At 41.5% G+C, this 26435-nt stretch overlaps 1 protein-coding gene across 3 annotated transcripts in view; it reads right to left on the reverse strand.

Annotated features, from left to right (window-relative positions):
- The window catches only part of STAU2 (staufen double-stranded RNA binding protein 2), a 167003-nt gene extending 149944 nt beyond the window's left edge, over window positions 1–17059 (reverse strand). For 2 of the 3 annotated variants that reach the window (XM_084281274.1, XM_084281272.1), the window contains exon 1: window positions 16951–17059. The gene's annotated coding sequence lies outside the window, so the exon portion shown is untranslated. Of the gene's footprint in view, window positions 1–11580; window positions 11799–16950 lie in introns of all 3 variants that reach the window. The other variant, XM_084281273.1, reaches the window with a different exon arrangement.
- Window positions 17060–26435: the final 9376 nt, after the last annotated feature.

The raw sequence follows: 26435 nt of genomic DNA on the forward strand, positions 1-26435 counted from the left end.
GCATAAAAGCCTATCCAACACACCTGAAAAAAAAATCTAATTAGTGTCTTACGGAAATGAGCATGGCTCTATACACTTTTATGTGGTTAAATCAGTATTTTCCATCCCCAAAAAACAGTTCAAAAATACCAAAGTATCTCTACTGAGAAGGACATAGTTGGTTAAAATCCTGCATCATTAGATACGCCATACAGTAAGACTTCATTATACAACAGCAGCTGTGCTAAAGTAAACTATATTGCTGCTTATCTACGCTTTGAAGACAACATTCAGATTGGAAGGACATTTTTATTACGCAGGGAAGATAGAATGATTTTAATCTCTAGAAAGGCAAAAGTTGAAAAAAAAAAAAAAAAAAGAGCTGAGATGCAATCATTTGCCCTTTTCATAAACACCATAAGTAAAATGCTAACAGTGACAGAATTTAAAAATACATACACAGTCCAGCTGAGATACATTTAAACACTTCGTGTGTTCAAAAATAAGTATGAAATTCAGACTGCAAAAATTCTACTGTCATTTAACAGAAAGTGCTGTTGGAGGGACCTCACTTAAAGATGGAGAAAGAGTATAGCTATAGAATTCATGGTATACTGTGTGTTTAACTCTGATTCTAAATCCATTACAATTCAAAAAGTTTCCTAATTGTAAGAATCAAAGTAAATAATGGCACAACCAGGCCATGGTTATTAAATATTTTTTAAATTAAACCAACATAGAAACTATGAAAAATCATCACAATAATTAATGTTTAAGAAACACCTTAAAAGTATTCACAGCATTTTAGCTCGTATCTGTGAGTATAACAAAGATCACTCATACAGTACTGTATGAGACACTACTGAACACCTATTCTCAGGCCTCATCAGCTGTCAGTTATCCTTTTGACTTCCAGTATTGAATGTTTATTCTTCCTTTCAAGAAAGCAGAGCATACTCATAATCACATAAAAATCAAGTGCTTTATGAAGTATATTTATGGTTGTTATTGCTGTTATGTTGTACTTCTGTTTTAAAGGGACACATCATAGGATTGATCCTTTTCTATTAAGGATAAAAGGCAGTTTGGTAATAGTATCAAGGAACAGGAAAAATAAACAAAATAAAGTTTAGGAGAAAAAAAGATTATTTGTACTGCAACGAAGCATGTGGGAAATCTGAATAAAATTATAACATATTAGATGTTGGGGTCTGTTTATTTTACTAGCTTTCTTAGATATCTAAAGCTGGAGAACTCCTACAAGAAACCACAGATGTTTTGTAAATTAATCTGCATAAACAGAGATGCTCAGGAAGCAAATATAAGTGCAAGGAGTAACCCTCCAGTACATGAAATGTGGAGATTATTGATTTGTAATCAGTTCTAAAATCCAATTAGAGACAACAGAGAGAACACAGTTGACATGGTGTTGTAATGTCATTTTCACATTACCAAGCAAGTAATCTTTGATGTCGTCACAATAACAGGCAAAAACTTGCATGCTCCATCTTCTCTTTACACATATTTATACCAGTGTCACAGTATTTTATGAAGAGTGAAGCACAAATATTTTGCAGCCCCAAGCACAGAACCGTTCACCACCACAAAACAAAATGCAGGACTTGGGGAGAGAGATTTTACCAAACTGGGCAGAGATAAAGCATGGTAACGTCATTAAAATAACTCTAAATCTGCTACTTGGATATTTTTGAAAAAGACAGCATATACGAGAGGGATAATTTATTAGGCTATTATGAGTACGTCTGGAATAGCCCCCACACCTCATTTCAAGTGGCTAACCAGCTCACATCTATGGGACTGCCACATCAAAGAGCCTACAAAGGAGTTTTTCTTTATGCTGCGCAATGGTTACAGACACTCGGATCTTTGTTGGATATCTTTGTTGTGCAGCTGCTGACTGCCGCCTTTGTTGCTTTATAAAGTCACCAACTACCACGCCAACACATCGCAGCAATGATATTACTTGCAGTCTTAATCGCATACGTGTCTACAGAGCTGAAGTCTGTAAGGCACGAGGCTGCAAAAGCTTATGGTGCCTTCTAAAATGCTGCAATGTTTTTCCTCTCTCAGTCCAACCTGCCCAGATACACTAGAAATGCTCCAGCAGGCACTTAAGGGGAGCTAAATACACTATAACTGCATTTTTCTTTTGTCCAGCTTTTGAAGGCATTTTCTGTATAGGCAATTACATAGGTTTCATTAGACAGTTTGGTATGAACTTTCTAGTTAAACAATGTGTAAGCTGTGATTTTTTCTCTCATGCTAAAAAGCAGAACAAAAACCCCTCACACTTTGAAGTGAAAATATTACTGTCAAATATTCCATTCATTTTTCCCATAAGCTGGGAAATATGTTAGCTTAGTTATACTCACAGATTCAGAATATTTTTAACAAATGCAAACAAACCTGTGTCATGCTAAAAAGCTCCACATGGCAAAAAGAATAACTTCTTTTTTTTTTTTTTTTTTCCTTTTTTTTTTCTAATGATTATTATTTCCTGTGCTTTTCTGGAACACATCAGCTTATTTCCTTAAATCTTATGACATAAAATATGAATGAAATACTGAGGTGAAACAAGTCTGAGAGTATGTCAAACTAATCTAATAAGCAAAGAAAGACAAAAGCAGATAAGACAGCAGAGAAAGCAGAAACATGAGCAAAGAGCTTTCATGTTAAATGTACTTTCAAATTGTGGAAAAACTGAAAAAGCAAAATCTTGACTTGAAATAGCAGCTGCTGGGTAAAAAAGCAACACAGCTGTAGAGACTAATGACCTGAATAGAAAATGGAAGACTGAAGTTCATCTGTGCAGAATGTGAAAATACACATGAGCATGGTGCTACCATGCTTTCACACTACTATGCCATACAACTAAATGTACACAATCTATTACACCTACAGGTGTGTAACCAAATATATGTTCCACTTACTTGTGAAGTGCTTTACAAAGACTAAGAATTGAGGGCCAGATTAAAAAAAAATCATTAAAAAAACTGACTTTTTTTTTCTTCTATACTTCCACTTACATATTCAAATTAGTGCCTATTTTTCGCAACAGTATCACACATAAAGGATTCCAGGTCCTTTTCTGCGGAATTGCTACTCAGCATGCTGTATGCCATATTTTGTTTGTGATGCTGACTGTTTTGCAGCTAATGAGACTTTGTTCTTGTCTTCCTTGAATTCCCTTTGAAAATAATAATAAAAAAAAAAAATGGAAAGAATTATGATTTCAATTTTTCAGGATTGCACTGATTTCTACTTCTAGTTCTAAAATGCCTGCAGTCTCCTCCAACCCTGCTTTGTAGAATCCACAAATTTAACAGAAGTTCTGCTTATTCTACCATCCACATTAATGAAAATATTGAAAGGCACAGGACCAGCATTATAAGAGACTGTGGGCAGTGTCTAGCTACGCAGCATCTCAATGCCTTTTTTTTTTTTTTCCAGACCAAGCCTTTCTTTGGCTAGCAGCTTGTTAATGCAACTCTTCTGCCAAAAGTTCACAAGTCATCGAACCCTAATACAGCTGAAAGTTTCCTGACCAAGGAAGGTTTGGTTTTAGCCTATAAATCCATTAAACTCTCCATTCTCATGATATGACTTCATTCACTGTTACACAAAAGCATACAATACTGCCAAAGGTTAAATGTTTATCTTCTGAATGCTTCTTACGTTTACAGTAAATATTTTGATATCCGTGTATCATCTATACAGCTGAAGTATATTATCTGTATATGCATATTATATATATGTATAAAGTGTATATCTATGTATGTAATATATATATATATATATATATATATATATATGTATATATATGTATGTATAAATAAAGTACTACACAAGTCCTAAGCTTTATGCATCTTCTTTTTCTTGCGGTACTGCTGCATCCAGCAGCTTACTTGGGGATGACAGAAAGCATACAGCTCCGCATTACCTTCCGAGCAGCCGCTAATTCAATCTTTTCTGTTCTATAAAATCAAATAATGAGATAGCCACACACAAACAGTTTAGCAAGGGCACAACTTAAAGCAACAGCGAGCAGATGGCTATCTAGAATTACTAACAAAATTTATCTTGTGTATACATTTCAAATAGGCTAAATTGACAAACTGCGCATGAAATCAGTGTGCACAGAATCCCCGTGTATCGGTGCTGGTCCCCACTCTGTTTGTGCTCCCCATTTGTCCCTCCAACAATTTGTTGGTTTTTGCCTTATGAGGGGTGGCTTGAGAACAGGCAGAGCGATCCCACGCCTCGCTGCCGCAGCAGAGGACGACCCTGTTTGTCCTCTCTCCCCCCCCAGCAGAAAGCTAATAGCTCCCTGATAATTCACCTCACTGAACCTGCTCACATGAGAGCGAGGGGAAGATCAGTGGAGATCCCGTGCCCGTACACGGAGGGCCATAAACTCATGACCTGGCGTGGGTGCGAGGAATTAGCCCTTTCAACTCGTGCTAATCAGCTTAGCATCCCTGCCAAACCATACACTCAAATTCAGCTCCTTCACGCTGTCCCACATAAAACCCGCTACCTCAGCCCCAGTGATTCAATCTCCAGACACCTGTGGCATTTAAAACAAAACAAAAAAAAACCAACAATGGCCTACATTAGGGTGTGGTAATTTCAGTGGAAATCTGGACACAGCTGCAAGCTAGTTAACAAGTAAGTAATATACCACAGCAAGTGAAATTAGGGCTTAAAAGCATGTTACTCTCCTGAGGCATAAGAAAAAATAAATCACTAACTTTTATTATTATTATGTTTATTAAACAATTTACAGCCAAAGATAAAAAAGCACACAGTGAGGAACACATCAAAGGTTATAGACTAAAACTCAAATGCAAAAGAGCCACAAGGCTTACAGAAAAGTTCACCCACTTGCTCAGCACTAAGCATGGTGGGGAGGAATGAGTAGAAACTACTCTTTCTGCAAAGTGCCTTCCCTGGCTTTCTGAACATATCGGGAGGTGGCACACACAAATCCTGGAAGGCCGGGCAGACGCAGGCAGAACGAGCAGCTGCAGATTTCTTTGGGCTTCCGCCAGGCCAGAGCATGAAATCCTATCACACTTTCAGAAAATACAGAAGTTATTTTTGTCGGGGTATTATCATCCACAGAGGAATATCCTTCGCAAACTCCTATTTATGATCAGTGAGAAGTTTTCTGAGGAGTGTTTCATTCCTGGCTGAGAACTTGAAAGGCGGGAAGGTATTTTTAGAAGGAAAAAAAAAAAAAAAAAAAGTAGAAAAAATCTGCGCTCATAATAATTTTCAGCCACTTCTTCAAACAACAGTCAGCTTAACATACTTTTTTAATTACTACACAGGACACATTGAAACACAAAAGGGAGTTCAGACTAGGAAAGCTGAGCTAGAAACTGTTTCAACTTGCAGACTTCTTTCACCATGAAACTATATTGGTTCCCTAATCTCCAAGACTATGTTGATCCAAGATGCTACATGAAGCATGAGAGTCCCTAAATCAGTGACTAGATTACAGTTACTTGGGAATACATCTTCCATCTGTCCCTGACTCGATCCTTCTGTAACAGCCCTCCTTACAGAGGCACTGTGCAATTTTGAGAACAAAGGAAGATTTCCAAAGAAAAACAAAACAGACAAGTAAGGTAACTAATTATGGAATCAAAAGGCAAAGACTTTCTCAATAAACAAAGTGGTCAAAGCTGGGGATTGTTATTGTTACTTAATTATTACGTGTCAGCAAGGGGACTGGAACAGAAAAGGGTTGCCCTGCAATTGTGGTAAGATGGGTACAATTTGAAATACACAGTATACATCAGAAAAGAAACAAATATTATAAGCAAACACTTTGCAACTAGTAAATTGCTTGGGCCACCAAAGCAAAAGACAAGTGACTAAAATGAAAGATGTGTGACCTGCAGGGCCATCCACATGCACAGTGCATCTCACAGGGGAACAGCAACCTGCACCTCGGTAGGCGCAGTAGCCCACTCAGTGGTCTATCCACAGTTTACCAGCACCATTTGAGATATCACAGGATATCACACCTGGATACCTCCAAAAAAGCAGAAGTCCTTTCGCAAAAGACCCGTGCCGCATCTAGCACTGTGCACGGCAGAAGGTTCAAATAAACCATGGCATGAAAAGGCAATGAAATGGCACAAATGTATGTGTTTAAACGAATGCATTATGCCACTAGTCGACACAGGCAAGGCAATCAACAAGTAGGCACATACCTAAGGCTGAATCACTCAGCTGAGTGACAGCTGACGGCCAGACGAGGTAACTACCATCTCACTGCACTAGATGTCGAAATACAGGCAACTGAAGCGTACTCAGTCAAACCTGTCTTAGACAAACAAGTGATCACGGACCTTATTAAAACTAACAGGCATAATTACAGAAGCAAATAAACTCCCATGAGAAGCGCTGCAGACAGAAGCGCCACACCTAATGTATTTGCCAAAGACTGGCATTCTCCTAAGGAATGATAGAAAATGCAGGGGTTAGGGTGCTGATTATAATTTGCACATGCAAACGTATACAGAGTGTAAAAACAGGAGGACCTTCGCAGAAAGCAGAGGATGCTGACAGGAAGGACAGCATGTAACTCTTGCTCCTGTGGCAAGAGGAAGGCTGAAATGAAAATACTGAGAAAGAAGCAACTTGGCCTGTGCTGTATCTCTCTGTACACAGCAAAACTGAATCACCCCAGAGCATACACAAGGAGATTTTCTTGCCTAGCAGAAAAATTATGGTTGGGTCCTGTGTACACTGAGCAGCCACCTGGGTGAAATGGAAACTTCACTTCTTACTGCGGATATGTAGCAGAGTTCCTAAGAAGAGAAACTTTATTAATATTCATCTTGAACCACGATGGAAGAAAGGATTGCCGTTCTCACAAAACAATCTCACTGATATCAAAGATCACTGAAGCTGAAACAAAACAAAAAACCCAGACATCTGGGAATTCCTCAGAGAACACGGTCTGTGACCAGAGCAAACACCTCTTGGGGAAAGCGACTTGGCATGACGGCGGTGTGAGAAGCATAATTACAGAACTCCTGCTTGAAATGACGAGGGAGATCAATGAGATTATCAACTCAAAGATTTCAATGCCAAAAGAAAACTAGAAGATAATGAAAGTCAATCTGTTGCATCAAAAACGGAGCCAGCCAGACATTTCAATGCTTTTCAACTTGTTTATAACCCAAGGGGGAAAGATTAGGCTGTTTCATAGAAATGCCCACCATCTTACAAAGATAAACTCATGAGGAAGTTTGTTTATCCTGTTTTATTATCGCTGTCCAGAAAACAGAGAAAATGTGAGGAAAAAAAAAAAAAAGGAAATTTCCAACAGCCAATACAAGTTAACCTAGTTCTCATACTGCCACAAATTTTATGCCCAGAAAATAAATTGAACCAGACAGACAGAATATTGATTCAGACACACACATCAATTTGAACCAGCCAAGATATCCTGAATTATTACGGAAAAGAAAATGTGAAACTTTCCCCCACCCAAACAGCAAGACGATCTCCAGAGCCTTCTTTGTGGAAGGCCTTCCACATCCCACAGCCATCGTGGTTTGAGGTATATCCAAAAAAATAGCTCATATATGCTTTGCAGATCAGAGGCAGAACATCACCAGTACTCCACAGCACTAGAGGGTCATATCCTTCCTTCTGTGTATGTCTAATGTAGCTAGGAGCAACCACTAATCCAAAAGACAAAAGCAGAACCATCGTAACTCATACCAATCATGGTACGGAAGTGACTTAAACTACCTAGGACTTCTTTGAAAACTGAAAATGTGAATCTCCCTAGACAATCTGTGATAGTTTTTCAAAATGCAACCTCACTTGGTTCCACAGCCCTTGGAAAAGGAAGGGAGAGTAGTACCGTCATCGTGAGAGACTACATAAACTAAGCTGGATTTCCAGGGCTACCTCAAAATTTATCCATACAAAACACAGCAGAAAGCCTCAAGGATATGATAAATTAGTTTAGTTAGTCTAGAAATTGTAAACACAGAAGCTGAGTTCCATGGAAAGAATTATAAGTTTCTGTTTGTTCATTTTTTTACTTTCTGAGGCAGGTCATTCAAGTGAACCACTGATATATTCCACTGGGACTCAAAAAAAAAGGGTACACTGAAATGGTTATTGGTTGTACAGAGAGGTTGTCACACCATCTCTTACTGAAGTTGATGGGCAGGTAAACCACATTTGCCTTAGGTTAAACAAAAAGGAGTAGCTAAGCTTTCTCACGAAGGAAAATAGCTGAAAAGAAGGGCAGCCTAAGCCACTAGTTTAACAATCAATCATCAGCTTAAAAGTGCAGAAGGAGATTAAGTAAATGAAAAAAACATGACTCAGACTTGACATGCTGCCACTACAGAATTGTTCGCAAAGCAGTAACTGGTTCCTTATTTGTAATATCAGAGTCTAAACTGAACTCCTTCAAATTTTCTAGCTTCTTTTAATTTCTCTGATTTTTATTTCTAAATGCTATATTTTTTCACTTTCTACTAGCAACTAGTAGTTTTATTTCTACCATCTCAAATAAGCTCTGATTGACTTTGAATTACAAAATACTCTTATTTGAAGATTATTCTAAGTAAAAGATCCCCGCAACTCTAATTTTGTTCTGAAGTATGCAAAAATTACTTCTCGAGTAAAAGCTCATTCCCTAACTACAAATTGCATATTATTATGGAATTCAGAAAATGATCGAGGTTTTCCTTGGCTGCCTGTGACAAGCTACTACTCTGATCATTTCAAGTAACATAGCTTGGCGAAGCAGCAGAGACGTGACTTTTTCTTCAGAAAAAGTTACAGCCATTGCAACCAGCCCTCCTCAAAATGTAATCACTCCCCTATAACAGCTCCAGGACCTTCAGAGAAGGATATTTCAAAGTGGCAGATGTTATGCTTCATTGTTATAAGTAGATGCTTCATTGTTATAAGTAGATCAAAATTCTGATTTATGTGACTTTTTTTGAATTCTCCATGAGTGTAGTGAAATGCCTAAAAAGAGCATTTCACAGCTAAAATGGTGAATTCCCACCTTTAAGTCTCATGCAGTTTCCCAAAAGTTGCAACTCCCAGACACAGCTTGAATGGAATTGCCATCTCCTGTTCATGAACCACTCCTGGAGCTCCCCCTTCTCGCAGACGTCCCATCTACATGTTTTGGGATGCGCAGCTCCTAAGACTAGCTCCCTGCTCATAATTGTAGCACATCTTGTCAGATCAGTTCTGCAGTGAATCCAGAGAAAGAGACATCTTCCTACTTTGCATGCAGCTCTCATCAGCTGGTGAATAAAGGCAAAATAATTACTGAGTACTGCACTATGTTCTCTGACTGACGAAAAGCACAAGATGCAAGTTTTCAACTGGAGGAAATTAATGGTTCTGAGATGCTAAGTTTTGGGGCAAGGTCATGAACTGTTGCAAAACTGGTGACACAAGCCTGGTACAAAAACCATGAAAACAATGAAAGTGCAAAAAATAAGGAAGTGGACAAATCTTCTATAGCTAGCAGCGACTTGGTGATACCAACCCAAGGCTCCAGCAGACACGATGGGAAGAGACACGCACCCGGAAGAGTCGCAGAGAAAGGCAAAGGGAACAGAGCTGAGTTCCCCCACCACAGGCAGCTATCAATACCGGCTCTTCAAGCATCCTGAGAATGCAAAGAGTCGTCAGCAACAACTCAGCACAGTACACAAGTACTGCAATGGCCTGTTGACTCCTTGTGGCAAAACCACACTTTGGACAGAAATTACGAACTGGTGTGATGAAACATATTCTAACAAATTACTTATCTCCACAAGAAGGTGCAGATTACGGAAGATTTTGGCAATCCTGGAAGGGGAAAAAATCCTGGTGGTACAGTTACAAATCCTTTCAGTCAAAGCAAGTTAGCAAAGGCAGAAAACATTGAAAAAACTGCTGCCTATAAGATCATTGAGAAGCTAAACATTAAAAACTTGCTGAAAACTGAGCACACACATTCCAGCACAGCAGAGGCTACATGCATCTGGCAGGATGGCAAAAGGTTAATCTCTACAGTTGAATCAGCGAGGAGGATATTAAACTAACAACAAACAGCAGAAAAGAGGCCAGTAAAAAGAGATCTGGCTGAAATGGAGCACAGTGTGAGTACACAGAAACAGCATGACAAAAGCATGAGACTTTTGCTTCCAACTACTTACGTACTAATGATTAGGAGTACCAAGCAGGATATATAGCAAGACAGCAGAGATCTCAATCCATGTAGTTGCTGATTCAGAATAACTCGGCTTCCCCAGACTGAAGGGAGTTATAAGCTTAACTATTACAGAAAAAAAATACATGAACTGAAACAGTGAATAAAAATTTGGAATTGAATACTTTTGCAGAAAGAGACAGAAATAAAACAAAGGACAGCCTTGGCTAAAAGTGCAACCTGATTCAGTGGTAACATGAAAAGATTCACAATAAAAGGTAACAGCACCTATAGCTGAGTGACACCAGAAAAAGAAATTTGCATACAGGAGGAATGCCAGAACTGCTAGCAACAGCACCCTGACTACATGGAGACAGAGTGGACAGGCTTTGAGCTCCACTTTAAAGGAATGTCTTTCTCACCACTCACTATGCTTTCAGGACTCCTGGGCCATTAACTCCAGCAGGGTGAAGTTAGTTTTTGTGAATCTGGAATCACCCTAAATCAGGGTGAAAGAACAAACTTGCTTTTGAACTTCCAGGGAGCTAACGCTCCTGTTCATTACTGAGCTAACAATCCTGTTTCTTACCTTCAGAACTAGAATCAAATACATAAAAAACACTTCAAAAGGGAAGAAGGGCCCACTTTTCTAAGATCTCCAAGAGAACACGTGCTTTTTGGTTATATATACATATATATGTGTCTAATGAAGTCTTGCCTCCTGCCAAGAGGAATGCTCCTCATTAGCAAAGGGAAGGAGTGCTCCTAGCCCAAAAGCCGTCCAGCATCTAGGCTGTGATGTGTCAGAAGCAGAAGTTAGGGGAGATGTGCACACCCTGAGCAGTGGAGCAGAGGTCTGCAATCCAATGCAATGGCAGAAACACACAAATCTGAAAAGCAGAACGGGCCCTGGAACTAGAACTGCCTTGGCTGAACAAGTTCAGCTGCAGAGTTCTGCCCTGCACTGTCTTTCTGAGGACCTTTTGTGATAGTGAAATGAAGAAAAAAATGCACAAACTGTACTAAAATATTTGGCTGCCGGAACTGAAAATGCGAGGAAGCTGATAAAGACCCAGGCCATTAGGTATATTAGATTGATACCAGCTGTGTTTCCCTTGCTCCTCAAGACTATGAGGTGTCTGAGCAAAGGTAAACTGCACAAGGCAGTATTTGCAATGATAGCAAAGAAAGCTATTGCTTAATTTAATGGTCACATAAAAGAGGTGACTCCAAAATGTGCCTCAAAAGCACCTGCTCTGGTGAGTTCCCATTCACAGTAATTCCTAGAGCAGCCAGTTTCAGAAGAGCCCGGTATTACAAACAATAGCTGGAGAAAACTGTTGGATTAGTTCTTCTCCAGGAACCTGGCAAATACCTACGGTTGCCTTCAAGTCCACATTCAGAGTGTCCTCATGAATGATAACTCCATCAGACCATGGAAATGGGATCCTCTCCTGGTATCTTCAATGACTTTTCACTTGTTTAATGCTTTGCCTTAGTGATGAAGACTGTCCAGCTGAAGAAGGGTGAGAGAAGACAGAGTGGGCCACCTTCCTTTCACAGAGGTCCAATCCCATATATAACCTTATGGATTCACCTAAGAGAGAGTTTAGAGAAGTCCCTGAGGAACCAGGGTGGGCTTTACCTGCCTCCTGATCTAGGACAAGCTTCTCATCCCCCTTCATGAAGGACAGACGGTCTCAATTCCCGTACAGAAGCTGAGAAACCCCCTATTTCATGCAAGACCAGTAAGCATGCTGGACTGAGTTACAGACAAAAAGGGTTTTCATGAAAACCTCTCTGGAGTATTTTTGGTATTCATCAAGATTTCCAGCCTTTCACAACAGTTACAAAAAGAGACGTCTCTTGGGTGTATACTCTTGAGGAAAATTACTCATTGGCAATGTCTTTTTGAGGAACATTGCCACCACAGATGGAAGATGGTTCAAAGCAGGGCAGTTTAAGTACTATCAGATACACAAGACTGAAACCAAAAGCAGAGGAAACATTTACCACATTGGAGAAAGGAAAAAACCCTGCAAGCTAGTATCCAGGACTGAAGGATGATCAGAAGGGAAAAAAATAGAACACACAAAAATAGGTGATTTTTTCACAAGACCTTTTAGATTACTTCATGTTTTTATCTTGTCTAACATAGCCGGAGTTCCTATAGACTGTTACTTCAGTTCATTATTTGTCTCAGTACAACTGGATATGCTAGAAACTGACCCAACGTTGCCCTGTATCAACTCTGCTATTTCACCTTGGGAATAGCGTGTCTCAGTTTCTTCACTTCAAAACTTATCAGCTGTATGGATGCGTCGTCTGGATGACACAGGAAGAGTTCTCTTTTCCAAAAAGTCAGATAAGCCAGCTGCTTATCTGATCAACTTTAGTTACTGACAACAAGCCACATGTTTACTGTACTGGAATTTCCTTACATTGTCTAACGCCACTTTTCTTAACTGAGTTTATTGTACGAGAAACTGGAAACCATAAACGGATGACAGCTTCAAAAAAAAAAAAAGAAATTAGGAATAGCAACAATAGTAACGATTAGATTCCTCATCTTCTGAAGAGCTCTTCTTGTTCCCACAGGTGCCCATTTTCACTGCAAGGAGATTCCCTTGAAAATCCAGTCTCCTACCCTCAAAAACATTTCCTCCAGCCAGGAGGCACACAGCACTAATTCCCTGTTCCTCAAAGCTGGCAAGCAGAGAAATTGGAAGCATGACCAATGTTAGCATGATCCTTTGGAGCTATTCAAGAGAAGATGAGACTGTAAACATATCCTTTGAGTGTGAGGTATTATTGTAAACATCTTTGTAAGCTGCCTTTTTCCAGAAACTAAGGATAGCAGGTTAACACTGTAATACTTAGCCACCAGCTATTAGCAGGGCCTTCCCTGAACACCACCTGAAATCTGTGCCCTAATGCTGACTTCCAATTAGTCTAACAAGAATCCCCTTCATCATTTCAACGGTGACTAAATTAGAAGATCATGGGGATACATAAACATACAGGAGTCACAAAATTAAACATTTTGTATGCAAAAAAATATTTACCAGGAAAAATAAATTTCTGATTTTATTTAAGCATCAATAAATTTGTTACAGACCAGTCACATACTATATGGGAGCGTACTCGATTACACCAAAATAAAAGATGCAGCGTGACACAGGTGAGCACCCTATAACCCTGGAGCGCAGATCTCACTGCTGGGAAACATTCCAAATGCTGCCAGCTTAAAAACAAACAAAAAGGTGCTGCTGAGGTGAAGAACGAACCAACATTTAACAGCTACAGGCATACATGCGACTTCAGTGTTACACTACTACAGATGGTTTTTCAAAGTTCATTTTTAGAAGTTGTGACAAGCAATTTTTCTCTTCTCAATAACTTCCAGAACAACGCATGACAAGCCACCTCTCAGATTTTTCCTGAACTCTTGATCTTTTAACACAAACACACTTTGGATAATGCTGATCGTGACTGCTCCCTGACAATGAGCAGACCCGAGCGATCTCTGAGAGCAGAGCCCTTGGCTCACATTATACACTAAATGCTACAAGCAGGTTCCGTTTCTTCTCTTCCCAGGGTCTGCCGCAGACTCCCACCAGCTCTAACTCCCAGATTTACACCATGTATCCTCTTCACTCCCCTGGACAAAGTTGTCCACCCCGTTCTCCACCCTACCTGTTTCACTGCACCCTGAACTTGTGCTTTATACACCCCTCAACCAAACCAACCCCCCAGCCTTATCCTTCTGAACTGCTGCTTGTAGATCCGAGGGACACAGCAGCAGTTAATGAACAGCAAGTGGGTGAAAGAGGGGTGGCCGGGTCAGGACCCCCTCATTAGAGCTCCAACAGCCCCAGTGCTTACAGGGATGTATTCGCAAGCCTAACACAGTCAAAGCAGCAGAAGGGATGGCTGAGAGGCGTGAGCACTTGAAAGGGTCTCCTTCCTGCATGGATTCCAGTAACAGTACCCAGAGCAGTTTTAAGAAAGCAACATCTTTCTTTGTTTCTCTTCCTCTTTCGGGAAGAAAGAGAGAAATCAGGAACTGCTGTGAGAAACAAGAGGCTGTAAAGTGATCCAAAAATCAGAAACGCAACGCAATTGGTGCTGGTAGAAGGCAGGGCTAACTTATCTGACAGATCTCGCTGCTGATGAGAGGAAATCAATATGACCAAGGAAGGAAAAGCGAGGCCTTGGTAGCATATTAACTGAAGTCGTGTTCTGAGAGTTACCCTAGAAAGTTGCAGGTTTGAGTCCTCCCCCACCACATCTGTGTGGCCCACGTGAAGAAGCAGATATTTGACTCTCTGATGGGACAAGATCTGTGCAGATGGCTACGTGTATGTATGAAGTATACGCAACTTAGCACTAAAAACTTGCCCACCTTGTAAGGCCTGCTCCCCTGTTACATGATGTAATAGGATGCATTCGGGGCTGCAAGCTCAGACGTAACTGACCTGAGCGTTTCTCTCCTTTTCAAAGACGGACAGATCAATAGCCACGTACTTCAGGCAGGTCAAAGCAAACTATCTAGACAGAGCATGACAGGTGCAGCCTTCCTAGTGCCTGGGGAAGCAGCCTTGGAATCGGAGGACCTGCTCTTACTCGGCCGGTTGTCTAACCTTCCCAAGGTCACTCCTCGTGCCACTTGGCAATTGGAACGCGCAGCATCCGATTCGCTTCCCACATGTACACCTACATCAGCCGGGATGTCTGTGGAGTCATGCTCATAACCCTCTGCAGCAGACTCTCAACCCCGGTATTTGCCTCCAAGGAAGGGGCTGATTGAGTTAATTGCTTATTTAAGCTTGGTCAGGTCATTAAAACACCTCTGACAAAGTTTTCCTGCAAGTAAAATTAGGAAGCTCTTTTGCAAACTACTTTCACAACTCGGGATGAAAGATTATTCAAATTCATTATTACTTCGATGTTGTTCTTGGGGAATGAGGTAGCTTGAGCTGGCAACGAGGTATTTGAAGACTTTGGCCTCCGAGCTGCAGTCTGAGCTGAACCCAAACCGGATGACTTCTGCCAAAGCTGAACAACATCACTGAAAAGTTCTCTTTCAAGCAAAGAAAACCTGAATTGCACCTTCCCCTCAAAAACTATGACCAAGCAGCCGGTCGTAGTCCAGCTTCTAGTTGCCAGCAACAGGAATCTCAGCAAACACAGGCAGAAACAGAAATCTTCCTCTCCGGGAGCTTTTCTAGGGCAAAGCTAAGGTTGAGCGATTGGAAGTCAGTACTGGAAATCTTGTGCTGCTGCTGGCTTTTCAGCAAAGAGATTTCATTCAGAGAGCTGTCAGACCTGGCACTGTTTATAGGCAGCGATGTCACAACAAAACCTGTGCAGAACCTCCCTATATTTAGAAAACGGCTTCAATACGTTAATATTATTACATGGGTGTCGATCCCTAACCCGGAGTTACTACACAGCTCGGGGAGGCTTCGTGCCTGCACATCTTGACGCCAGCAGTAATAATGTCAGTGAGATAGAGCAATGTGTGCGGTGCAACTCCACCTAGTTACACCAGAGCAATAGCCCTGCTTGTGCCTTACATTGGGGCAATTCAGGCAGTACTGCTCAACACCGTGAGCGGGGCAAAGAGAGGAGCCACAGCAGCGATACCCCATCCGTTCTTCTGTCTAAGAAACTTTATTAGTACCGAAATAGTTGCATGGGGGACGCCCCGCATGCGGCCCAAGATGCTTGGCATCCTGCGAGCCGGCAGCGGGTGGATGCACTGCTGGGGAGCTGCTGCTTGGGCACTGAGGACTTCGAGGGCCCTGAGCACGAGGGCTGTGGGATTCGTGCCCCAGGAGGGCACGGCCGCCGCGTCCAGGCCCGGCTGCTGGCAGCACCAACTTTTTCCACCCGGAGACCTCGATGGCAGCACGGCCGGCACCGCCTGCCCGGCCTCGGCCTGCCTGACAGCCGCGGGGCTCCCCGGCCCCGCAGCCCCGAGCCTGGGGCCGCCGGGGCAGCCGGTGCCGCCGCCGCTCCGCGCTGCCATCCATTTTGGGAGCGCGGCGCCGCGGGTCCCGCTGCCCAACAAGTTTGGGACCGGGTCCGGAGCGCAGATGGGGGGGCAGAGGCAGGGGAACGGGGCGAGGCGGCGGCCGGGCCGGGCCGGGCTGGGCTCCGTGCAGGGCTCCGTGCCCTTCACACCGGGGGGATCCCCGGGCGGCCGAGGCAGCTCGCAGCCGGCTCTCGGGCAGGCCCGGCGGCCAAACGCAGCCCCCGCCGGGCCGAGCCCAGCCCAGCCCAGCCCAGCCCAGCCCCACCGCCCGGCCTCGGCGCAGCGGCGGCGGCCCGCCGGGGGCTCCCGCGGGGTCCCCAGCGTTGGGGCTCCCACCTGCGAGCCCCCGGCCCCCCAGGGGCGGCGGCGGCGAGGGCCGCGGGGCGGATGGCGGAGTTGGTGCCTCCTCCTCCTCCTCCTCCTCCGCCGCCCCCCTCCTCCTTTTCCATCCCCGCCGTGGCGCAGCGGCGCCTTCCCGGCCTCGGAGCCCCCGCACCGGGGGAGCGAGGAGGAGGAGAAGGAGAAGGAGGAAGAGGAGGAGGAAGAGGAGCGGGACGGGGCCCCGGCCATCATGGCTGCAGCAGCCCCCTCCCCTTCCCTTCCTCCCCTCCCTCCCCTCCGGCCGGGTCGCGGCTCCCCCGTCCCGCGCCCCCCCCCCCGCACCCCGGGCGGTGCTGCCGGGGCTGGGTCCGGCCCCGTGCCCGGTTACCTGCTTCCCGGGGACGCCTCGGGGACGCCTCCAACATCGGCAAACACTAAAGAGAACTGACCCCGCCGCCGCGGCGGCCGCCGCCGGCCCCAACCACTCCGCCCCCCCCAACGACACCCCTCCTCCTCCTCCTCCTCCTCTTCCTCCTCCTCTTCCTCCCCCTCCTCCTCCTCCTTCCCTCCACCCCCCCCACCCCCGGCCGCCGCCGCCCCCCTCCCGCCGCCTCCTCGCCCCCCGCCCCCGCGGGCTCCCCGCGCCGCCGCCCCGGCCCCGCTCCCCCCCTGCTCCGGCGCCGCGAATGGCCCCGTCCGCCTCCCTTCCCCGGCCCGCAGCGGCGGCGGCAGCGCCTCTAGCGGCGGCCGGCAGCGGGGCTCCGGGGCTCCGCAGCCCCCCGCGGCCCACCCCGGGCACCGCGGGGCCGGCCCCGAGCCCCCCCGCCCCGGTTGCGGGGCGAGGCTGAGAGGAGCGGCCCGGGCAGGGCAGCGCCGGCCCCGTTCCCATTCCCGGTCTTTAAACTTGGCAATACGTGGAGGGAGTCCCTGGAAGGCGCCGGGTTTTAGCACACGGCTGGCAGCAGCCGCCTTAGCCTCGCTCGTGTGCCACAAGACGAGCCGCGAGGTTTTTATTCCATTTTTTGGAAACGGCCTCGTAAGGTTTTACCTGTTTTTTGTTTTTTTTCCTCCCGTTTTCTCTTTGCAGGGACCTGACCCCTACCGGCTGCTGGGTGGAAGGTGGCGTCTGCACCAGGAGCAGCTGCTGCGGGCTCGCTGGAGCCCTGAAAAGCACCACAGCCACCCTCAATGCACGGGAAATGAAATTAACGGCTTGCAGCGATGCAGGGAGAGGTGAGCAAACACAACACAATAGAGAGACCGTTTTTGGTTTTTTTTTTTTACTTTTTAATTCGTTTTACTCCTCTCCCTCTGCCCGTGCTGTTAACACCACGTTGGTTTCAAACAGGACTCCTCTCCCCTCAGAGGCACAGGTTGGGAGAGGAAGGCAGAAAGTCATAAACGCGACTTGTGTCAACAGTTTGGTTGTGGCAGATCCAGCAGGAGACGTGGCGGAGAGAGGAGGGCAGCTGCTGAGCCTGCTGGGCCTTGCCCCACTACTCTGTGGTGGGAGGCCACAACCCGAGGCCGTGAGGTGCGGAGGTGGAAGCCTTGGCCCCAGGTGGGATGTGCAACCTAAAAGGTTTCCAAACCCTGCAAAGTTGCCACAGCTAGGCTAGACGAAGCCATGGCTCTGGTTCTGCTTCCAACCAACAGCACTCCTATGACCATCTTTACCACTAAAAAGAATGAAAAACTCAAGTTTTTGGTTTATTTTTCATGAAAAAGGGAATAGTTCTGAGTTAATCAACAAATATCTAATTTGGGGTGTAAAAATCTGCTTTCTTGATTGGCTCAAGTAATTGTTTGTCCAGTAAGACAAACTGAACACTTTTAAACCCCTGCCAAAGCTAGCTAGAAGCATTAGAACTTGGAGCAATTAATTTAGCTGATTAGCAAGGCTGCAGTAACTAAACTTGCTATGTTTAAAATTAGTAGCATTTTTTTGTGAAATTACTATCTTTTTACTATGCAACTGTATTTTAATGATAGCTTTCAGAGTTAGAACATGAGATGCATCAAAACTAATTTACAAACTAACATACTTACTGAGGATCAGAATGAATCCAAAGTTCACATTTCCTTCAGTGCCTGTTTATGTTATTCCATGTGAATTTTTTAAAACCCCAACTTGAAACCAAGCAGTGGACTGGTATGACAGCTGGGAGCAAAAGAAGGAACAAGATGTAGCCTGACCGGCTTCCCAAGCACTTACGGTATAATCGCATCTGAATGGCACATCCCCCAGATGTGCTTTGTATAAGTTTGTGTATTACAGACAATAATTTATACACCACATACACATACTGACACTTAGTGACAGGACTGTGTTGTGAGTAACTAGGTGACAGCAAGGTTTTATTCACACTAACAGAACGCTGCCATGACATAACTTCTTTAAATACACTTTGGGAACACAGCATTTGCTACAACAGTTTTATACATACCCTTTTTTCTGCTGGGGTAGCTTGTCATCCTTCCCTGCTTATTCCTTCATTGTTTAGTTTTCTTAGATTCCTTACCCCTTATTTCATTTAAGAACTGAGCTCAGAAATACACAACATGATACAATTTCTTACGTATTCTTCTCGTATAATGTACTAATGAGCAATAATGCAAATACTTTTCATAAGGCTGCTACAAAAGTTTTTGCACAAGCTCATTTAGAAGATTAATCATGACAATCTATAAGCATTTTTTGTTTTAATTTATGGCAACTTTTTCTTTCTAGTTACTGTTAGTAACTTGAGGAACCCTATATTATAGCATGTACTTAGTGTACCCAGCATAAAAATGCATTCAGTGAATGTCAGCATCAGATTACAAGGGAAGGTTTTTGAACTTCCTGCAATCGATAGATAGAGTTGCAACAAGCCTCTAAAATCTCCAGTCTGTGCTATGATTTCAATGTTCAATGCTTTTATAATATTACTAAACAGGTAATAGCTTAGTTTAAAAATACATCTTGAAATACTTATGAACTCATGCATCTCATATCTTAATATACATTCTGTGCCACAAATGGTACATAGCTGAAAGAAAACAAGACAAAAAAGAACATTTTATCTATAAACTTACCATATTTTTATATTTTTTTATATACACAGATGAGTTCTGGATCTATTTTTTTCCAGGTATAAAGTAAAGGATTACGTATTTTATCATCTCTGAGATCCCATGATAGTTGTTCACATACATAAAGTTCCAATCACGTAAGAGAAACTTAATAAAGAGCAAAACACTACATACATTGCATTACCAGTTGCTGTTTGGATTTACTATACCTTTCTGATTTTTTTTTTCCCTTTCCACTCAGTACCTTCAGTACAAACAGATTAATAGAAGCTAAAATAATCTCACTTTTTGAAGGTAGGAGATGCAGTTTGTATATACGTATCTGCTCTACTCTGTGTACAATGGGAGTGCCCTGACTTGCGCAACATTTTAGCTTCAGTAGGTAAATTCTGAATAGGCGTGATTAATTCAGTATGCTATTTGAAAACAAGAGGAAGAAAAAAAAAAAAAAAAGAAAACCTAACACCTATAAATGCCTGCACAAATGCCTAACTGCCTAACTGGGGGAAAGGGTATAAACATGTTCTGTTTGGTCTGTAAATATGAGCAAAGGGTATTTGAGGACAGCTGGCCTTGTTACTTCTAAGCTCAGATTCAGAAAGAACAAATTGGCACTTTCAAACTGACTTGCAAAATAATTTTTTTTACTGATATTATTAGAATACTGTGGGTTTTCTTTAAGTCATCAAGAAACAAATTTCTACCCCTCAATATAACCCTGGTGCACCCAGGAAAGCCCACTCTTACTTACAGTGATGCAGTCAACAAGGAGGAATTTGACAGAGCCACAGAAGCAGGAGCCTGCTTTCAATCCATATATAAAAAACAGTAAAACTGGTTGGAGGGGACCTCTGGATTTCACCCGCCCTACAACCTCCTTACCCCCTCAAAGTACAGATGGCTTTAAAGCTGGATCTGACTTTGAATTTAGCAGGTTTAGCTCAGGGCCTCATCCAGTTTACTTCTGAAAATGTCCAAGGATGGAGAATTTACACAACTCCTCCTGGCCACCTGTTCCAGGGTTTGATAAAAAGTTCTTTTAATTCTACTTTTAAAATGTGTATTAATGAGCTTAGATTATATTTTTATATTGAAGTTAAGATAGTAATTAAGCTAATACAGAGTGCTCATAATATACCAATGGGATGTTGATGCTTTATATTAGTCAGAGTCATTTATCTGAATTAAAGACTCTTAATATCTTAGAAGAATGGGCCACTTGAATTTTTAATTATTTTTTTTTTCCACAATAAGTAAAACTTCTTAGCACAGCAAAAGTCAAGTGTTTTGGATTCTATTTGATTAAAACCCAGGATTATTAACAAACCTAAATCTAATCAAACTCTTGTTCTTGCCAGATACAGGTGCAGGACTATGAAAGCAGACCACTATGAAAGTTGGAGGACAATGTATGTTATAAGTGACTAAAACCATTTAACATCTTCTGTAGTACACAAAATGAGAGACATGAACAAAGCAAGATACAACTATAAAATTTACAAGTAAATATTATACAGAGCTTTCTCAGCTAACAGAAACCATTTATTCTCTATACTCCAGTAAAGATTTGTGAGCACCAAATTTTAACAACTCACATACTCTTTCATGATTCACATCTAAAATGCAAGTTCCCTACTAAAGTAGATGAATCATGTAATCACTTCGAAAATCAAAATGAAGTGAACTTGTGTTTGTCAGCATATATTCAGCTTTTTCTATGACTTCAAATTAACTCTAGTGCTCAGTATGCTGGGCAAGCACAAGGTCCTTATCTCCTCTAGCAAACATCATTACTCTAAAACACACCAACAAGGTGAATCCAACCAAACTGATTTGCTGATTTTGCAACCTGACATCAAAGTATGAAAATCAGTTCTTCGTTTGTTGGCCCAATGACCCAAATTCTGATTGCTGTGCAGGTAGAATTGTATTTCCCTGTAATTATTTGCTTCTATTACTCTCATACATCAATGCTGTAAATAGTAAGACCTTGCCCACATAAAAACTTCATCCTTTTAATAATGCTAGTGAAATTTAAAAATTTTACTGGCAAATTATTTAGCACTTAGTAGTAATTGTACTTACATATTAAGAAAACTTCACATTATTCATTATCCTAGTTCATTTACCCAAAGCTCCATGAAAGTGAGGTCTAAATCTCTGCTTTGAACTTGTACATTTAATTTGTTTTGGGTTATAAAGACATGACTGCTTTTGTGTCAGCTGTTTCCATCATCACACATCTTCATAATTTATTTTCTACACAGAGAACTTTAAGAACTTTACAGTCATCCCGCCTTCTTACAACTAGAATTTGTAAGTATTTCTTATGTTTTCCCAGATTTACAAAACACTTGGTTTGGATTATCCCTGTAAAACAATCATTGCATAGCTTTAAAAGACAGATAATTCAAGCCAATCATTTCTTTCAAATTTCCTTACTATAGGCAATGTAGACAGATGTAACTACAGTTTGACGAATTACTGAGAATAATAGAGAACCACCAACCTGAAGATCATGGTGCCTCAGTTTTCGATTACAAATTAGCCCACTTCTGAGTTGCAAGGCTTTGCTACCTTGTGAGAACACATTAGCTTTACACAGAACAAAGTATGGGAAAGCTGAAGCGTAATCACAGGCCAAAGCAGCAATAGATTCTGTAAGATTAAACAGGAATGTTTACAAGCTTTTTGTTTTATATTACTGATAGCATTCTGACTATATAAAGAAGTGTTCAAACAAGTTCAGACCTGATGCTGTTTTCATTGACAGTGTTGCAAGAGAGCATCGCGCCCATCTTGAGATGCTTTAGATTCTGATTAGCGCCTCTCACCGCAGCAGCAGATCATAGCAGCACCCTTCAAACACTCACAAAGCTTCACCACCAGCAGCACTCATCTGTCCGTATGCCAGCGTCCACACCAGGCACATTTATTGTGCTGGTGCCAGGGTGCACCTGATCATACCTATTGACATGTTTCCTAAGTCATAGACTTCAACAGACCAGGCCGCATTGAAAAAAAAAAAAAAAAAAAAAAAAGGGATCAGGCCTTTTTAAATCTTGAAGTTCAGGCCAGGACAGTGTTGGACATGAAAATTAAGTATTTCATTCACTGCCAAACATATTCTTGTATTAGCAATAAATTTACCCTAATGTATTTAAGTAGATGAAAAAGATCACAGCTAGTCTGGACAGAATTGTATCAGTAGAAAGGTGCTTTCCATGCTGCACAGTTTGTTTGCTTTTCCGTCCAGCTATGTAAGGTAAACTGATACAAAAATGTATTGCATACTACATTAACAATTTTAGCTACCTTGCTATGGTATGGATTATAAGACAAACAAAGCCTAACCATTCAAAAATACTCCTTTTACCACAAGACAGTGAATGAACTGCAAATACATATCCTTTTCAGTTTGCTGCAAGTGACATTAACCCATTCTCTAGAATTAAAAAGAAATGACTTAAGGCAATTGGACAAGATTATAAAATTATACAGTAATTTAAACCTACAGTAAATGAGTAGGTTTTAAAAAGACTTTTGGAACAAGGACTGTCTTAGTCATATATGAAGTCATGCAGTAAGCAGAAAAGAGAAATAAATCTTCTGTACACAGCATTAAGGAGACATACAGAAAAAGGGTTGATATAGAGGGTTTATCACAGTCAATAAGACAACAATAAAGCAAAGTTATTGGCTACATGCATTCATAACCGTTAAGTGATATCATGAATGGAAAAAATAAATGCAAGGACAACAAGGAAGCATTGCAAATCAAATGATGTTTTGTTTTTAGTTGATTATTGATACCTTTAGTTTTTCATTAATGCTACTTCCTGGCAGCATACAGCAGCTTCAGTCTCAGCTTGCCTGTTTTTTTTGTTGTTGTTGCTTTTGTTTTGTATGTTTGTTTTAAGGGACAGCTCTTAAAACAACTCAGTGCCTGCCACTTTTAGGGATGACAGCAACATACAGCTTCAAAACATGCCAAGCATTACTGAATAAACAGTAATACATAAGTTAAAAATACAAAGTCTAAGCATTTACACCTATATCATATAATTTAACTATTCAGATTCACCTACAAAGTAGCCATATCATGCCAGAATTTTGCCATGTTATAGGAACTAATGCTGTAACTTTTCCGTAGGACAACAGTGAATTAATATTATGACAATGTACTTTGAAAAGACAGAAGAATAGTATTGGAAGAATAGTATTTGTTAGATAAAGTTAGTTAAAGCTGTTTGTCTTCAAAACATTCCTTAGCATAACATTCAAATCCTGTCAAAATGAAGTCTCCAACCCTCAGTAAAGGTTTTTTGGGGCTGCTAATAGAATTATAAATTACATATCCATAAGCTCCACAGCAAGATTTTTTTAATTTTAGAGTTTGGATTACTGGAAATAAGGAAACACAAATATTCTCATGTATGTCAGACAAGAAGAGCAGGACTAAATTCTGTTGCTATATGAAGAAATAATAGCATTGACAGCAGTTCAAACTTTATTTTGCAGCAGTTCAAACTTTATTTTTTCTATGAACAGTGCAACATTCTCCCATTAAGAAAAAAATCTTAGCGTGCACTGTCACCAAATCATCAGTTTGCAATTATGTGCTATCAGGGTAATGGCAATTTGTGGGTTACAGTTCCACTATATATTAAAAATTGACAGGAATTCATTAATTGGATGTTTCTATACTAAAATGCTGCTGTACAGCACTCAACTTAGCCAGACCTTTCTCACCCATTAAGTAATTAACCAAAAACACCAAAAGTGCTTGTTCTGTGATTATTGAACCTAGATGAGTTTGACAATTTAAGCAAAAGTAGAATTCCACATAATTTGTGGAGTTCAGTGTTCACTTAACAAAATAGTACCAATCTACATGAGCAGAAATTAAAAATGCTTAAAAGGGAGCATCTATGCCTTCACGGTTGTTAGCAAAATCACCCCATGTCTGAAAATGTTTTTATCCTTCAAAGCCATATAAGACAAACCATAAGCAAGCTATAATGCACTGCATCTTTACAGATCAATGAACAGCATCCCAAGATTTTCAAGTATTTTTTTTCACTGCACATAGTTCACATTGAAATTAAATTATTGTTTGTATATATACACACACAGATTAAAAAAAAAAAAGAAAAAGTTAAAAGACATCTTGTATAGTGAAAAACAAACTTGGAGGGAGACAGCCCTTAAGTTTCTACTTCAAGACACCAGCTAGCAAACTCTCACTTTCCTCAGATTCTTTTTGATGCATTATTTTTACTTTTAAGAAAACAAAGAACGGAAATGTAGAAGTTGACAGAAAGCCATACTTCCAAAGAAAATGAAAAGCCCATAATAAATACAGTAAAATATAACATACATATCAAGATGGAAATACACAAAAATCAACTCAGATTAATGCATGGCCTAAGCAAGACTTCTAAAGTATCTTTTAGCACGTGCCTGCACGTAAAACTATCGTGGAGATCATAACAAGAAATAAAGCTCTAAGCTGGAAAGCAACCAAGTTCTAGCATAAACGATACAGCAAGATTCCTTTTCCAGAGGCCAAATTCAGCAATAATGTTTTGTAAATATAAGAAAGAAAAAAATCAGGTAAATGCTTTGTATTGAGACAGACTCCTAAGAGCAGCAGGACACTTACTCAAAATCAAGCAAAGGTGTATAATGGCTTTCTATGCACTTCAAGGCAGTTATCTCACCACAAAACAGTATGGCTTATACGAAGTTTACCAGAAGTTTTCCCATTAAATCTTTAATTTACTCTAAAGAGAGCCCTCAAGTGACTGAACCCTGTAGGGTTTGTCGATGCTTCAGGCTGGGCTGGCTGGCACAAGGCAACCCTTGTCATACTTACCAGGTACATCCAATACTGTATATAAAAATTTTAGTAGAAATCTTTCAGCAACATCTAAAGTATATTGCACGCTACCGTCTCTAAGGTAAGGAAATTTGCTTTCAGGATAAAACAAATTCACATAGCATCCAAGTGGTAAACCATTAAAATCTTTCAGAAAGTGTTACACAGAAATGAACTTAAGAAAAATTACAAAGTAGCTGATGTGGATAGTACAAACATATCTAGGTGAGTATAAAAACTCTTTGCAGAATTTGTGCGGTTCTTATGAAAAAGGATCACAAGCTTTTCTATATAGTATTTCCTGTCAACACCTGGGATACCAGAAAGACACTAGTGATGTCCAGATAATGATTTGGTCTACTCAAACAGACTAAATAAAGAAAGGAAGCAAACAGAACTTGCAGAATTACAAAAACACATAGCAACAGATCTATTTTTCATCTGCAAGACTTCAGAATCTCTCTCCTGTCTAGCATAGCATGATTTTTTTTTTGGCTCAAAGTTTGCTAGGATTTCTGCAGAAATTACTGCAAAGGCAAAAAGAAACCTATTACTTCTGCTCACGTAGAAGGTTATCCATCCTTTGAGTCATGGCTTGCTTGGACCAATGGTTTTTCTTAGTTGAGCATATCCTGGCAAACTCTGATACTGGTTTTCCAACACCGATTTGTTTGACATCAATCAGAAGTTTAAAATCTCTGGCCTTTCCTTCAGTTGCATCATTATCACAGTTGTCTTGCATCTGCCCTTGAAGAGCTTCACTACACGAGGTTTACAGCTTGGTGCAATTACTGACGTCCTCTTCAAAAAAACCTTATAACCACCACCAGCCACCACCAATTCCTTAAGAATCTTTAGAAATCCATCAAAATTGATCTTCAAGAACCGGTTCTTCCACCCTTCCCAACCTCCTTTGC

The sequence above is a fragment of the Netta rufina genome (assembly GCF_964035555.1).
Source record: "Netta rufina genome assembly, chromosome: 2".
NCBI classification, from domain to species: Eukaryota; Metazoa; Chordata; class Aves; order Anseriformes; family Anatidae; genus Netta; species Netta rufina.